The sequence below is a fragment of the Myotis yumanensis genome, unplaced genomic scaffold, assembly GCF_028538775.1.
Source record: "Myotis yumanensis isolate MYYU_CA2020_CCGP unplaced genomic scaffold, mMyoYum1.0.hap1 SCAF_40, whole genome shotgun sequence".
NCBI lineage: Eukaryota > Metazoa > Chordata > Mammalia > Chiroptera > Vespertilionidae > Myotis > Myotis yumanensis.
In genome coordinates, this window is record NW_027223791.1 from 198,750 (window position 1) to 214,401 (window position 15,652).

The 15,652-nt window shown below is 49.3% G+C and overlaps 1 protein-coding gene across 1 annotated transcript in view; it reads left to right on the forward strand.

Annotated features, from left to right (window-relative positions):
• LOC139000885 (THO complex subunit 4-like) overlaps positions 1 to 15,652 on the forward strand; it is a 69,853-nt gene that overhangs the window by 33,632 nt on the left and 20,569 nt on the right. The gene's annotated exons all lie outside the window — the stretch shown is intronic.

The window sequence follows — 15,652 nt, forward strand, 5'->3', positions numbered from 1 at the left end:
GCAAATACTGTAATTAAAATAAAAGGAAGTATAGAGCCCTGACCGGTTTGGCTCAACAGATAGAGCGTCAGCCTGTGGACTCAAGGGTCCCAGGTTCGATTCCGGTCAAGGGCATGTGCCTTGGTTGCGGGCACATCCCCAGTGGGGAGTGTGCAGGGGGCAGCTGATCGATGTTTCTCTGTCATCGATGTTTCTAACTCTATATCCCTCTCCCTTCCTCTCTGTAAAAAAATCAATAAAATATGTATAAAAAAAGGAAGTATAGAGACTATTAGCGCTAAAACAAGAAAGCCTGTGACTATTCAATGTGCAGCATGACATCATTAAAGACTGATGCTGGCCTTGCAGCCTAGCCTTGCCTTGGATCCTCTGAGTCAAGGCTCAGATCCTTGGAGAACTGAGTCTTGTCCAAAGAGTGGAGCCTTGCCCTGAAGAGCTCAGCCTCTCCTTGTGAGAGTATGAGTGAAGTTCAAAGGATTGGCAGACAAGGCCCTGGGACCCTTTCTCAGAGAGTCAGAGTGAGGCACAGGGCTGCCTGGGAACACAGCATGGCCTCTCTCTCAGGGTGTCAGAGCAAGGCCCAAGCCCGAGGCTGCCTTAGCCCTGGGCCTCTCTCTTGGAGAGTTTGAGTGAAGCCAGATGTAATCCTAGAAGCCAAGCTCCATAGAGATCCTGGCTCCTCAGAGAACTGGGGGAGGAGCCATTTCCAGTCTCTGATTGAGGTCCATCTGGGCATCATGGTGGCTTCCATCCCCTCTTTAGACCCAAGCAGCACTAGCTAAGACAAGCAAATATTCATGGCTTGGGGCTGTAATTGCCCTGAAGATAGACTCTAATTGGTCACAAAGAGTTATCTCAGGTGCAAAGAATGCTTAACCATGGGCTACCAAGTTACCATGCTACCTGAGCTGTACATAATGACCTGCATGTGATGTCCACCTCGGGGTCACAAAGAGGTCATGCACAGGAAGACAACATCTACTTAAAGTAGCCGGTACAAGAGTGAACCTGGGAGGATCAAAGCAGTTCCACAGAGGTGGTCCAAATTCCCACCAGCCCCACTGCCAGCAATGACTCCCTCTCTCAGCCTAGCCCTGTGGCCTCATGGAAGGCTCCCTGTGACCTTTTGGCAGAGGAAGGAACGTGGAGGCCTGGGTACCAATGATTTTGCAGGAATTGGATGACCCACCAGAAAGTGCGCTGCTGCAGCGTCGCCGACCCTCTCTGGACATTAGTGAAGGATTGTGGGTAATAAAACCTTCACAATGGGCGGATTTGGGGCTACTCATCTCCACATTCACTTTGCTGCAATGACAAATGACCAGATGTGTAAGGAGATACTGATTGATGGTACGGGACGTTATCTTGCAGTAATAGTCAGGGACATGAAAGAATCATGATTGGAAGATCCTTCACAATGGCACTGGGCATAAGTTTGTCAGACAGTCTCACTCAATTTGCAAAAATATACAAGGATATTTTTGTCTCATATGCTGATCCTCACAGCGAATTCTGGGTGCGGATTTCATTAATCAAGAAGATAAAGTGGCACATTCTATTTTGTCCTCATCTATGGAATATAAAACTTACGCACAAAAGAAACAAATGAACAAAATCTCCTCTATGCAGACAAAATCATGGTGGTTACAAGAAAAGGAAAAGGAAAGGGTAAGGACGGCCTTGAAGAAGACAGAGGAGACCACACTTTCCTGGTGGGCACATAATGCAGTGTGCTATATTGGACTATAAACGTGCACAACTGAAATTTATATAATGTTATAAAACATGTTACTCCCCCCCTCCCAAATTGTAAAAATGAAATAATATTTAAAGCAACTCTCTTAGTCCCACATGTGCTCACGAGAAGAAGAGGCACCTCTTTTGGGTTTTGAATAATATACATATATTCTGGTTGCTGACACTGTTCAACAAGGGTCAGGTGAGTCAGCTGTTGAGACTGGGCAGTAGAAGGTGTGCTGTAGGGGCATCAGCCATCAGCCCATTATGGACGAATCATGTCTAAGAAAAGAAAGAGAATCAATGGCTAATGGTTACAAAACCGAGTTCTGAATCCAAACTCCTGCCAAGCAAGGCAATCTCTAAGTCCTGGGCTACAGCATCGGTAGGTGGGGAGCAAGGAGCACTGTGGCAATCCAATGGGTTTGCTGCATCTAGTGCCCATGTCTGTGTGACAACACGGACATTCTGAAAAAATTCTGCGTGGTCCCCTGCAGGAGACATGGACTTGCTCTTTATCATCACCAAAGCTGGCCTACTTAGTTTATATCCAAGACTCCAGATCCGATGGAAGGGATCAAGGACATGAATAGATTATTCTTTTTCAATGGTTCAGCCAAAGGTGAGAAAATTGGAAAGATTCCTAGTGAAGCTGTATGGACGGAACCTAGAATAATTCCTGATTTGTCACAGACTTGGAAAATGTGCCAAAAAAAGGAAACACACTAGGTGTGATGGTGGCAGCGAGCTCTCTGGCAGACGTTGCCAGCTTGAACCTAAATGCGAAGGACAACATGTGACCCTGAGGAAGTGTGCTGCTCCTTGGGAGAACTACATGAGTGCGGTAACTCACACAAGCAGAAAAGCATGGAACATGTGTGTAAATAATTCATGTTGGAGAAGAATGTTCAAAGAAACATAGATTGGGATGAGAGGGAACGTATTAACTTGGGCCAGCCAGACAGAGACTCTGCATTCAGATCTGCAGAGTGGGTGACTAGAAAAGGCTCTAAAAGTTTACTGGGACGATTGACTGTCAAATGCATCCAGTGACGGCCTGATAAATGTGACATGCAAGTGCCCACTGTCTCTTGTTTTAATAAAGAAGAAGCAGTTCAAAAGTTCACAAGGCAGAAGTGTTAGAGTAGATTGGTCATGTGAGGCCTTGCCCACACTCTGTGCATGCCCATCTGGCGAACCTCCCACCAGGACACTGAGGAATACAGGGGAGAGTGGGAACAGCACATCTCAAGAGCCAGGTGAGGTCTCTTCTTTGAAGGCCAGATGCTGGAGGCTGAAGCCTCTCCATGGGAAAACCTACAAAGAACAGAGTCAGTGGGTACCCAGGAAGCAGCGGGCCCTGTGTCTTTCAAAACTTTCAAACGCACAGTAGATCTGATCACAGTAAAACACTGCAAGTCAAAGCAGCTTCAAGGAGGAAGACTGGCACCCACTGGTGCTGGCTAGTGAGTCATGTTCCCAGAACTGTGGGCAGCAAGCACAGTGCTTTCTTCCCTGATCCACTTGGGCAGAAGTCCTGGTGAAGTAGAAAGTGTTGTCACTGGAATCACAAAACATGCAGTCAGCCCATTAAGCAGTCCCTGACATGAGCAAGTTTAAACTTAAAAAAAATTAAGGCCAGAACCTCTTGTGAAAAGACCCCCAATAGACAAGAAAATATGTATATTATTCACTTTAATTCAGGCATTTCCCCAATGGAATGATGGCATTTTTTGTTTTGTTTTGTTTTGTTTTGTAAAGCAGGATAAGTGACTATTTGCAAGAAAGAAACAACCAGATAACTCAGGGACGACATGGTTCTAAACTGAAATTGTTCTCAGAAAAAAAAAAATGTCTCTGGCCCTGCACTAAGACTAGGAGCTTTTGAGGCTCACAAGACTAATGAGTTTTAGCTCAGGCCCATTTTGAAGTAGATCCAAATTTGTTCAGACCCATCCAGTAGTTGGCCTGATTCTAGAATACATAACTGAAATAGACAAAGCAGCAGAATGAGCCCTCATACCCATAGCTGATGAGTGAGAGCTACTGTAGTGGAGAAGGTTAACCAGAAGCTATTGGAACTGCCTGGAGCTAGGTGAGTGGTCAATGGAAAGATGTGCCACAGACCTGGATGAACAGAAAAGGTTTGTGCCACCAGGAAAGTTTTGAAAGACACAGGAAATGCCGACAGCAGCACATCCTCATTAACCTTTTGATTTCGCTTGGGCAAAAGGAGGGGAAAAAAAGGTCTAGGAGAAGGAACAAGAAGAGTGGGAAAGGGAGGAGCAAGTGGAGGAGGAAGAATAGAAGGAGCATGAGGAGGACCAGGAGGAAGTGGAGGAGGAGAGAGAGAAGGAGTAGAAAAACAAATAGAAGAAACAACCTAGAAAATGGCTGTTCAGTCACCCAGACTATAGCTACAGGGGCCCTTCTGCTGCTGCTGGACCCGTGGGTTTACTTTCCTTGAGTGACTTCAAAGTCCACCTCACCTGGTACCCATACGCACCTACAGTACCTCCCCTTGTGTTTCACGGTTCAATCTAAGCTGCCTTCCCTCCGCTGGCAAGGCCGGCATATTCCCTCCTTATCTCACTTCTGGGGTGAGTCAGCTCCACAGCTTCATGCCCTTTGCAGGGGTCTTGACTGCCTTTTCCATCCACAGGATGTACTTCTGTCGGTCCGTTACATAGATGATGCGAGGCTCACTGGACCTAGTGAGTGGGACCCTACTCTAGTCTTGATACACTTTTAGAGTCAAAAGTTGAGAATAAATCTGACTAGAATTCAGAATTCCTCTCAGTGAAATGGTTTTGTGTCTAGTGCATTCAGCAGGAGAAGTTACTGTTTTGAGGTAAAAAATAATGGCTGCCATCCAGCCGTCCCCCCTCCCCCCTCCAGACAAAGGTGGATGCACAGCGCCCAGTGGCCTCTGGATGTCAGAGGCAGTAGATCCCTCAGGTCCAGGCCGCTGTGCAAGCTGCTCTGTGACCTGGTCCATACCCCGCAGCAGACGTGACGGTCCTCTGAGCATCCCTGGCAGATAGCGATTCTGGCTGGGGCCTTAGGAAGGCCTGTGGGTGGAAAACAGTATAAATGCTCGAACTTTCACACCAAGGTCTTGATATCATCAGCAAACAACTATTGTCCTTTTGGGGAGCAACTTTTGGCCTTCTTTGAGGCAAATTTGGCAAATAATGCTTTTTCCACATGGTTGGCGCATCACTCAACATGCAAAATCTTTCCATCCAGTAAACCAGCCTTTAAGAGTTCCCGCTTTTGTCACTTTAGTGTCCAGAATGAGAAAGGTGAGGAACATGACAGCACAGGGCAGTGGAGTCCCTCCATGATGTTCCCACCTCCTGAGCCCCAGAGAAACAGCAGAGACTGAGTCAGAAGCTGGCAAACCGGAGCCTCCTGTTGCATTGTGCTGCGCAGCGCTTGGGAGAAGGAACCCCGACGCCAAGGTCCATGCGTATCTTGACCCTTCAGGGGCCTCTGAAGATCAAGGGAAACGTTCCCTCACTCAGTTCCATAAGCATCACACGATGGTTTCCAAACGCCCTTCAGCCCAAAGTCACCCTGGCATAAGGGGCAAACAGGCACGGGGGTTGCCTGTCACCCCTCAAAATGCACTGAGGTTTGTCTCAAAGGGTTTCTTTGGTTTCGCAGAGGAAACGCCTAACCATGGGCCTCCAAGTTACCAGGCCACCCAGCTGTCCATTACGACCTGGGTGTGATGGAACCCATGGAGCCCTAAGGCTGGTGACACACAGAATGATTACAACATCCATCTAACGAGTTCATACGTGATCTGACCTGGGAGGACTCAGGAAGCTCAAAGAAGTCATGTAAGTGCTGGCCCGATTGTCCTCCATCCCGCTTGCAGCCTGGACTCACAGGAAACTCCCGATGACCTGTTGGCAGCGGAAGAAACCTGTGGCCTGGCTTAGCCATAAGCTAGCGTTATCTCGATGACCCAGCAGAGAGCGAGCAGCTGCAGCCCACAGAGCCCTGCAGACATTCCTGAAGGGCAGGGCCACGTACCCCGTCCCAGGGCCAGAGCTCCCTGCAGGTCACCTTCACTCACTCTGCTGAGCGACACCTGAGCTGAGATGCAAGTTCACCCTGACTCATGGCTCTGGCCAAAATGCCCTGCTATAGAGCTGGCAGAAGAGAAGCAGGACAGGGAAATATTCACATTGGCATATGCAGAGGCCTGAGGACAGTTTTCACCAATGGACACAATCTAAGAGATTTTTGCTTATTACATTTTTGCTTTGCATCAAAGTGGAAGATTTAATTAATCAAAAGGTTCTGGCGAGGAGAGAAGATGGTGGTGGAATGGGCAGACCTTCACTGCACCCCCCGCCCCCCACCCCTCCCCAGCCAGGCCGACAATAGAACTCAAGTGTGGGCTCTGCCCCGGTTACCCACTGCACCCGCTGAGCAGGACTTGTCTCAAGGACGGCCCGCCCGGGGCTGGTAGGGGGTGAGGCCGCAGGGGGCTGACCCAGCTCCCAGGGCCGCAGCCCAGCCGGGCCTGTGGGTTCCGGAGGGTCGGCTGGAGCCAGTCTCCTGGAGCTGGTTGGAGAGAAAGCCTGTTCCTTGTATTTTCCCCCCAAACACCGGAGGGGTTTTTGTTTGTTTGCTTTGTTTTTGTAGCTTTCAGCCCAGGCTCTGAGGCAGGGAGGGTAGTGAGGACTGGCGGCGCCTGCGGAGAGGCTGGTGGGCAGCGTTGCTGGGCGACCTGGAGAAGCAGCGGCTGGGAGTCCTGCGCAGCAGCTCACATCCCCCACATGGAAACGAAAGGCCTTTTCCCCTGAGGAGCCAGCCCCCCAGATGCCGCAGCTCAGGAAACAGGGAAACCCCGCCCCCCCCCTCCCCAGGAGCCCTTCCGGCCGCACCTGCGGCGGGTATTTTCGGAGGCAACAACTGCGGAGGCCAAGCCTAGTGGGTTGGACAGTTTCAAGAAGGGTCAGTGACTGGATGGGATGGGGCCGTCCGCCCCCCCGCATCCGGGAACCAGACTGCCCCCCGCCCCCCGCCCCCCGTCCCCCGCCGCCACCGGGAGCTGATGGAAACCCCCGGCTTCCGGCTGACCCCTGGCACTGCCTGCGAGGCCTCCGCCCACCGAGCGCAGAGCGTATAGGCGCCCAGCCGGTCCCTGAAGCTGCGCAGCACCGCCCCCTCCCGGGGACCCGGGGTCTGGACGCCGCTTCGGCCTCAAGCCCCGTCAGAAACCGGCTATCTCCCCGCCGTATCGCTTCGTTACTGTTTTCATCTCTATTTGACTTTTCCCTTTTCTTTTTTTTTTTTTTTTTTCGCTAAAAGTATTACAAAGTGTATTACATAAGTGTCCTTTTTTCCCCCCCGCCCTTGACAGACCCCTGCCCTCCCTTACCCCCCAGTGTCTTATGTCCATTAGTTATGGTTATATGGATGCATACCAGTCCTTCGGTTGATCTCTTAATCCCCTTTTCCTACTCCGCTTTTTTCTTTGCCTTTTCTCCTGCTGACTCGTCTTTACGACTTTTCTTATTCGGGATCTATCTGCTCTTTCTTCTATTTTCCTCATCAATTGTTTTTTCTTCTTCCTTTATTTTAAACCTTTTCCCTTCCCATATTCCTCCAATTCTTTGTTTTTATTCTCTTTATTTCATCTCTGCCCTTCATATTGCTTTTTATCTCACCCATTTTTTTTTTTTTGGTTTTGTTTGTGTGTTTTTTTGTTTTGTTTTTCTTTCTTCTTGAGTTTTTCCTTCTTTCCTTTCCTCTATCTTTCTTGCTTTCTTTCATCGTCCCTAAATCACTCTTCTCTGGCTCTATCGAAGCAGAACTGTCCTAGGTGAAGTGAACAATGGTGTCACTGGAACCATAAAAACATTCGCTCAGCACATTAACCGACCCCTGGCCGAGCCAGTTTACACAGCTTAATTCGTAAAAGGAGGAGAGACCAGAACGTCCTGAGAAAAGACCCCTAACAGACAACAAAAAGTGTGTACTCTAAAGCTTACTTCATGCCTCCCCAGTGGACTGAAGGCCTTTTTATGTCTTTATTTTTAGCCAGGGCAACTATCTATATGGAAGAAACAATGAACGAGATAATTCAAAGACAATGGATCTGAACAGAAATTAGTCTCAGAAACCAAAATATAACTGTGGCCCTGCACTAAATCTAGGAGTTTTAAGAGTCAGGTGACCAATGAGTTTCAGCTCAGGTCCATTTTGAAGTAGGGGACGTATGTTGGGAGCACCCTTGGTTCCTCTGGTCCCAGGAGGCATAACCAAAACAGACAAACAGCAGAATGAACCCCACACTCATCACTGCCGAGTGGGGGTTACTAGGGTGAGAAAGTCAAAGCAGAAGCCTCTAGAACCTGTAAGCCTCTAGAACCTCTAGAGCCTGTAAGAGGATAAGAAGGAAACCCAAAGCCTCCCACATTCCTGGATGAAGGGCAGAGATTTGTGCCGCGGGAAGGATGTGAATATGCAGGATTGTGTCCATTGGAACACATCCTCACTGACCATCTGATTTGACTTGTGAAAAAGGAGGAGAAACGGGAGGAGGAGGGGGGAATAGGAGAGGGAGAAGTAGAAGAAGAAGGAATAGAAAGACTGGGAACTCTACAACTTCAATTTAAAGTGCTACGTACATGATTGAACCCGGGAGGACCAAAGCAGGAAGATAGTCTGTGTCCCAATTTACCTCAGTACCAACTTCTGTACAATGAATCCATCTTTCTGCCTAGACCCGTGGACTCCTGGAAAGTGTTCTATGACCTATTGACAGAGGAAGGAAAGCTGTGGCCTGGCTCCCCGATTATTTTCATGGTATCGAGGGCCAACCAGAGAGGGGCTGCTGCAGCACGACAGCCCATGTCTGGAAAGGACAGTGGGTCACAAAGCCCTCACAATTGGCAGAGGTGTGGCGGTCGTCTCCTCACTCACTGTGCGTGGCTGACAATGCCCAGCTGTGGAAGGAGATGCTGACTCAGGGCTCTGCCTCGGATTTGCAGCATCAGGCAGAGGCACTGAGGAAGCCTGACTGGGAGATCCCTCACAAGCTCTCTGGGCAGACGTTCGTTGGACGTTCTCGCTCAGTGGTCACAAATATTCAAAGATGTTTGCGTCTCATGTAATGCTCGCCAGAGTGAAGCCTCAAAGTGGGAGATTTCATTAGTCAAAAGGATAAAGTGGCACGTTCTATATTTTCCCTCGGCAGTGGGATGTGAAAGCACAAACAAAAGAAACAAACAAAGTCTCCTATACACACATGGAGTCATGTGTTTACCGCAGGGGAAGCAGGAGGGAGGGCCAGGTGAATAATGGGGGCTCAAAGGCAAGAGGGCAGAGGAGACAGACATTGGTGGCGAGCACACAGCTGAGTGTGCTATGTTGTACCATGAAGTTGTACAAGTGAAGGTTTTTAATGTGATTAACTAATTACCCCCAAAACAGTAATCATGAAATACTTTTTAAGTATTTAATGTTCAAGAAATGAAGAGATACTTTTCTGTGTTTGAATAATAAGAACATGTATTTGTTTACCTATCATTTGTTCAATAAAAACCAGGCGAATAATCTGTTGCAGCTGGGCAGTAGCAATTGTCTGAGAGCATTAACCCTCAGACAATTAGTGAGCAATGGAGTCTTGAAAAGGAAAGGAAGTCAATGGTTAAGTGTTACAAAACCGGGTTTTTATTCCTGGGCCCTGCCAAGCAAGGCAAGAGCTAGACACTGGGCTACAGCGTCCTTGGACAGAGGCATGAGGACTGCGGTGGGAACCAGCGGGGTTCCTACATCCAGTTCCCGTGTTTCTGGTGATGACACACAATCTGAAACAGCTCTGAGTGGCCCCCAGCAGCACATATGAACATGCTCCTTCTCATCACTTTATCGCCTGCTGAGTTCATGTCCAGGGCTCCCGATGCTGCCTGAGGAGCTTCAGGGCACCAATAGTTTACTTCTATGCTTCCAGCCAGATGTGGAGAAAATCGGAAAGTTTCCTGAGGGGATGACATAGACGTTCTGAAAATGCTTGAGTAATCCGCAACAGCCGGCAGGGATGGTTCCCTGGTTTATAGCTAGCACACCTTCAGCTTGGAGAGATTCAGGACATGAATAGGTATATCTCATAATGGCTTCAAGCCATATGCGAGGAAAACCGGGATGGATCATGGGAGGGCTGTAACCGGTATGGGATGAAACTGGGATAATTCAGGGTTTGTCAGAGACTGGAAAAGTGTGCAAGAGGAAGCACCAAGAGTAATAAAGGCAGAGACCTCTCCTGTGGCAGCGGCCACCTTGACTAGACTCAAACCCCAGCAGGGAACTGAGGTGAAGGGAAGGTTTGACCATGAGGTAGTGTGCTACTCTATGGAAGAACTATGTGAGTGCTGAAACTTACCCAGGCAGAAAAGTATGCAATCTGTGTGGAAATAATTAACGGTCGAGGACATGTTCGAGGAAACATAAGTTTGGACATGAAGGCACCTATTAATTTGGGCCCACAGGAAGAGCCTGCATTTACATCTGCAGTGTGGGTCATTTCACAAGGCCCACAAGTTGATTGGGATGGTTGGCAGACAACTGCATCCAAGGATGGCCCAAGGGGGCGGCATGGAAGTGACCACTGTCTCTTTTCAGTAAAGAAACAGTTCAGCAGTGTAGGGAGGAGGGACTGTTGGAGTGTATTGGTTATTTGAGCCCTATGGCACGTGGGAGTGCCCACAGGGCATACCTTTCACCAATACATTGGGAACTATGTTGATGACTGGAAACAGCATATTTGAAGAGCTGCATGAAGACTCTTCTATGAAAACCAGACCTTACGAACTGCACCCTCTCAATGGGAACGTCCAAATGTGACGAGAGACATTGAACCCCAGAGGCAGGGGCACTGGGCCTTTTCCAGTCACTGAACTCTCAGTGGATCTGATCAGCCTGAAATACAGCAAATCCAAGCAGGATCTAGTGAGTCTGTCGGCACTGATGTACAATGTTGGCTAAAGAGTCATGTGTTCCTAGCGGCGGGGAGAGGAAGCTCACGGCATTGTTGCTCCATCTAGTGAAGCAGAAATGTCCCCATGAGTCCCAGGGCCCAGCAGCCTAGGCCCTGTGCTTATTTCTCTCAGGTTCTCAGGGATGTCTTGTTGCTTACTACAGGTCAATTTATGAAAGATACACTCAATTTTCCACAGAAAAGATTCATTCTAATAGATTCTATTAAATAGAACCACAGCTATTTGCTTGCACAGAGTCTATGGCTGCTGTCAAACTATGAGGAGAGGCTTGGAGTTTCTGCAGAGACCAACAGCCATCGAATCTCTGGCTGTTACAGAAATAGCTTGCAGACCTCTGCTCTAGGGTCTTGGACTCCATTTTCTTTTTAAAAAAGTACATTTTCATTGATTTTAGAAAGGAAGGGAAAGGGAGAGATAGAAACATCAATGATAAGAGAGAATCATGGATCGGCTGTCTCCTGCATGCCCCCTACTGGGGATTGAGCCCACAACCCAGCATGTGACCTTGACCAGAATCAAACCCAGGACCCCTCCATCCGCAGGCCAATGCTCTATGAATTGAGCCAAACCAACTAGGGCTTGGACTCCATTTCTAGTCTTTGCCGAGCAGGTTAAGAGTTTTGGAGGTCAATTTCCCTAAGGACAATCTTTTCCAAGTTAGTTAGGCAATATTGAGACTTCCCAGATAACAGGAACACTGGACCATCTGTAAATGCTTTTATGCTTCTGTGTGAAGTTGGGATATACTCCAATGAAACCAGTCCATGGCCTTTGCTGCTCTCCGCACAGGCTCATGATGGAACTCGGCTGCAGTGGATGGGCTGCAATGAGTGTGCTCCCTGCAGGCCAGCCTGGTGCTTAATGTAACTAATTGTAAGTTGCCAATGCGAACACACAAACAAAGCCTGGGACGTGTCGATGTGCAGCATGACATCGCCTGGGAGCCCCGCCTAGCCCCAAAGCCACTGAGCTAATCCTTGGGGCCTCAGAGGGCAAAACCTAGCCCTGTAGAGCCTTCCCCAGCCCCAAAGAGCAGAGGGCAGCATTGAGGAGCCCAGCTCCTCATTCAGAGACGCTTAGTGAAGCCCCCAGCGGGCCCTGGTCCTCTCTCTCAGAGAGTTCAACAGCGGCCCAGGACCCAGGCAGCCTGGGCCTCTGTCTTGGAGCCCAAACAATGCCCTGCAGCCCAAAACATGTCAATGATGTGAAACACACACTCTGGTGTCTACAAATACTGCTTTATGGGAATACAGCCACACCTATTTGCTCACATATTGTCTATGATGCTGCGTCTAAGAGAAGAGATTGGAGTTTAAATACACACCTTAAGCCATTGACTCTGGCTGTTACAAAGTCTGCAGATGTGATCTTGGATCCTGGAATAACTCGATAGTCTTTGCATGTCTGGCTGAGGTCTCTGGAGAGGTCTCTTTCACTAAAGACCATCTTTTCCACGCTGAAGGCCATTCCCGGTTAGGGGAACGCTCTGCGGCACCTGCAGACATGCCTTGTGCTCTGCGTGAAGCTGGCACACACTCAGATGAGGCCCGGCTATAGCAGCGGCTGCTCTCTGACAGGCTCCGATTGGAACTCAGCAGCAGTGGGATCTTGGGATGAGTGTCTGCTCCCTGCAGGCCAGTCCTGTGCTCTGAGCCTTGAGACTCACTGCCAGTTGCCATCAGAACGGTGCCTGGTGGAGCATGAAGACCAGGAGGCTCAGCTGCAGGCCGCCTGGCCCGCTGGAGGGTGTAGTGCGAGGGTGGTGGGCCCCAGCTCAGGCCGTTGCCGGCTTGCCTAACCTCCCAGGGAGGTCTCTGCTCCCTGGGGTGACACATCCAGGCTGTCCCCCTGCTGGAGGTGCAGGGCATTGAGGTACCAGCTAGATCTCTGCTCAGAAGGGACCAGTGGTGGCAGAGTACAACCGGGCTCTTGCCAGTAACAGGGAATCGGACAGGGTGACCGGGCTGAGCTGGAGCACCTGCGGGAGAACTGCTCCTGGGGAATCGCTGAGCCAACCACAGCTGAAGAGATGCATGCACAGTGCGCCAGGGGCAGGGGCGGGGCGGGGCCTGCCCTCCAGCTGTGCTCCCTGACCGGCTGCAGGACAGCTTCCTGCTCCAGGGCACGGGCCAGGCCCTCGCACAGGCTGCTTCCAGCAGCGTCTGCACCCGTACAGAAAGGAGAGCCCTCACTGCACGGTTCTGCTTACTGGTTCTTTTTGCTGTTTCTCTTTCTGTGAACCTTGACCTTGCTCAGACCAAAGGTACTTCCGGCCCCTGCTGGGGGCAGGTGGGCTGGGTGTTCCTGGGCGCAGAGCTCTACCTCAGCTCCTCCTGGCCCTTTCCCGCCACCTACAGTTCTTCCCAGAAAGCCTCTCGGGCAGTTTGCAAACTGCATTAGGTGGGGCTTGTTCTACATTACGGAGTTTGGCGACCTGGTTCCATTACCCCTGCCCCACAGCCCTGGCTCATGTACCACTCCATCATCTGTGTCCTGGGCATCCCGCCACCACTGTGGCAAAGTGGGTCCCCGCTAAACACCTGCGGACAAGGTCAGGGGTGTCCCTGGGCCCTGGCTGGAGCAGTGTTGTGTCCACCACGCCCTTGACTCTCACCAGGGGCTGTGTCAAGGCCACACGTGGGCAGCTGGGCCGGCTTTTCCTCATGGCTGGGCTGTGCAGCCCCAGAGCTGGCCTCCAGGCTGCTCCAGTTACAGAGCGCTCGGTCCTATGAAGTTGACACATGGAACCAGTCACATCGGGTAATTAGTGTCATGGTGGTGGCAGCAGCCTTTGTCCACTTCTACGGGGTCCCCCACCTTCAGGTCCCCCACTAAGGCCTGGAGGGGGGCGCTGCACTGATGACTCACATATCTGTGCCTCCTTTCTGAAGCTGGAGGGGAAACTCCCCAAGTGCCTTAACAGTAACTTCTTACCTGAAGTGAGAGGAAGCATCTGAGGGGTCTGTTTCTAGAAGAACCTCTTAGAGAACCCGAGGGCCCGCCAGGCTCCTGCCCAGCTTCCCGCTGTGGCCTGTGGAGAAACTGCCCATGTCCCCTGCTGCCCCTCCTCAGCCGGCAACGCCATCCCCTGGGCACAGAGGCCTTCGAGGCTCATGTTGGGATTTTACTCTCCTCCAGCTGTTTCTGGGGAAAAATATGGGCTGGGCTTTTTTGGACATTCTGTTTCTGGAGCAAAATGTCCCTCTTACCCCCGTCCTTCCTGGGTGACCCGGCTTAGAACAGGACACCCATTCGTGGCAGTTTTCAGAGATGATTGTAAACTCGTCTGTTTCTGGGGCTGGATCTGCTGACGGCAGGAAGCACAGAGTCCCCAGCTCCGAGGCAGCCGGACGGCTGCGCTACAAAGGACCATTCGGGATGTTTGTGAAGGACAGTGGGTAATGAACCCATCACGATGGGCAGAGATTGGGCCATTCACCTCCTCATTCACCTTGAAGATCTCCTACCTGCAGACTTTTTCCATGGCAGTCACCGTAGGGGAAAAAGCATGAGTGAGGATACGATGGCAAAGGAGTTCCAATACAAAGATGCTATCCTGTGAGTGTTGAGCACAAACTGGAGTGTGCTATGTCGCATTGGGAAGTTGTACAAGTTAATATAATGTCATTAACTACATGATCCCCCAATATTTAATAATGGGATAATTTTAAAAGAATCTTTGTCAGTCTTCCTCTTGTTTTTGAAAGTAAGAGACATTCCTCTGTTTTCAAATAATGCCAGCATAGTTTTGTTTACTTGCCTCTGTTCATTAAGGATCATGGAAAGCCTCTGTTAAGACTGAGCAGTAGCAGGTGTGCTTAGGGCGTCAGCCATCAGACAGTTATTGAGGAAGATGGCTAAGAAAATAAAAGACAATCATTAAGAGAAAACAAACACCAAGTTCTATTCCAGAGTCCATTCAAGACAATCTCTAAATATTGGGCTACAGCATCACTAAACAGAGGAGTGAGGATCACTGAGGCAATCCAATGTGTTTTTAGTTTGTAGTTTCCATGTTTCTGGTGACATAGATGTTCTGAAAAATTTCTGAGTGGTCTGCAACAGCAGACATGGATGTTTTCCTTGATTTATATCCAAGACACCAGATTCAGCTTGAAAATATTCAGGACATGAGAAGATTTATTTTCTCAATGGTTCCAAGCCAAAGATGTGAGAAAACTGGGAAGGTTCATGGTAGAGTTATAACCTACATGGCTATAACCTAATTGGAATAATTCAGAATTGTTCATGGACTGGGAAAATGTGCAAGAGGAAACACACAAGGACGACAATGGCAGTGAGCTCTACTGCAGCAGCTGCCATCTCGACTAGACACAAATCCCAGCAGGACACTAAAGGTGAGGGGCAGAGTGCGACCCTTGAGGAAGTGTGCTACCCTTTACAAGAGCCATGTGAATTCTGTGATTTACAGAAGCAGGGAAACATGGATTATGTATGGAAATAATTAATGGTGGAGGGACAATGTTCAAAGAAATATACATTGTGATGAAAGGGAATTTAATAGTTTGGGCGACAAGACAGAGACTGTGCATTTATATCTGCAGCTTGGGTCATTATCAAAGTTGTATAAAGTTTATTGAGATGGTGGGCTGAAAAAGACATCCAAAGATGGACCAAAAATTGTAACGTGGAAATGCCCACTGATTCCTGCTCTAATATAGAAGAAGGAATGCTTTGGTTGGCCCATTAGCTGATAGCCCCTTTTCAAAAAGTTTTATCTGAGTAACTATCTCTTTGGGGGAAACAATGAACTAGATAATTCAGAGACCACAGGAAAATGGTTATGAACAGAAATTGGTCTCAGAATCCAAAATAATACTATAGCCCTCACTAAGACTAGGAGCTTTTGAGGGTCAGGTGACCAGTGAATT